The following is a 672-nucleotide window of genomic DNA, read 5'->3' as shown; positions in this document are numbered from 1 at the left end:
AGAAGGGTAAGCGTACTGCAAGCTAGCCAAACACTCAGCGCATCAGGGAGGTAGAGGAAGGGCCTAAATCGTCTGATGCTGCTGGTTCCAGGTGCTCTGGAGAAACAGAGAACTCAAACTTCTCATGTGAGAGGAATAGTGTTGCTCATTCCAGGTAACCCTTTGAGAAAAAAGGGGGAGCTCTGCTAAATACTCCCATGGGGACGAATATTTCAGAACACCGGCTCTATATCAGCATGGCTGTGATTAGGCCAGAGGCAATCACAGCCACTGATATAGAGCCGGTATCGCTCGAGTACAAGAGTGATATTGCGTTTATACAACAGTTTGACGTCACGAGTGTAAATATATAAGAAAAACAACAATGGAGTGTCTTTAAAAAACCTTTTGTGCAGAACTATTTCCTTCCACCACATATTTAAATCTCAGTTTGACAGTTTAACAGCTGAGTTCAAGCCTCCATTACTAATTCCCTTTAGAACTACCGAAAGTAACGAAGGAACGTTGAGTTGCTTCATTAAAAACTTATTTTTATTACTTAATTAAAAGCTCACTGTATTATGTAGAGTATTGTGAGAGAGAGATGGACTGAGCGAGTGTGATTACCTGCATCTGATACAGCATTCAGTCATCAGTTCAATCTCATCTTCACAATAAAACATTAGTTTGAAT

The 672-nt window shown here is 40.8% G+C and overlaps 1 long non-coding RNA gene across 1 annotated transcript in view; it reads left to right on the top strand.

Annotated features, from left to right (window-relative positions):
• Nucleotides 1–130, top strand: part of LOC107653485 (uncharacterized) — an 18224-nt gene extending 18094 nt beyond the window's left edge. Inside the window, exon 3 of the long non-coding RNA XR_001630228.1 lies at nucleotides 3–130. This is a non-coding gene — a long non-coding RNA (uncharacterized LOC107653485). The remainder of the gene's footprint in view (nucleotides 1–2) is intronic.
• The last annotated feature ends 542 nt before the right edge of the window (nucleotides 131–672 follow it).

This window comes from Sinocyclocheilus anshuiensis, unplaced genomic scaffold (genome assembly GCF_001515605.1).
Source record: "Sinocyclocheilus anshuiensis isolate Anshui unplaced genomic scaffold, SAMN03320099.WGS_v1.1 scaffold3, whole genome shotgun sequence".
In the NCBI taxonomy this organism is placed as follows: Eukaryota; Metazoa; Chordata; class Actinopteri; order Cypriniformes; family Cyprinidae; genus Sinocyclocheilus; species Sinocyclocheilus anshuiensis.
This window is presented reverse-complemented; position numbering and strand designations above follow the sequence as displayed.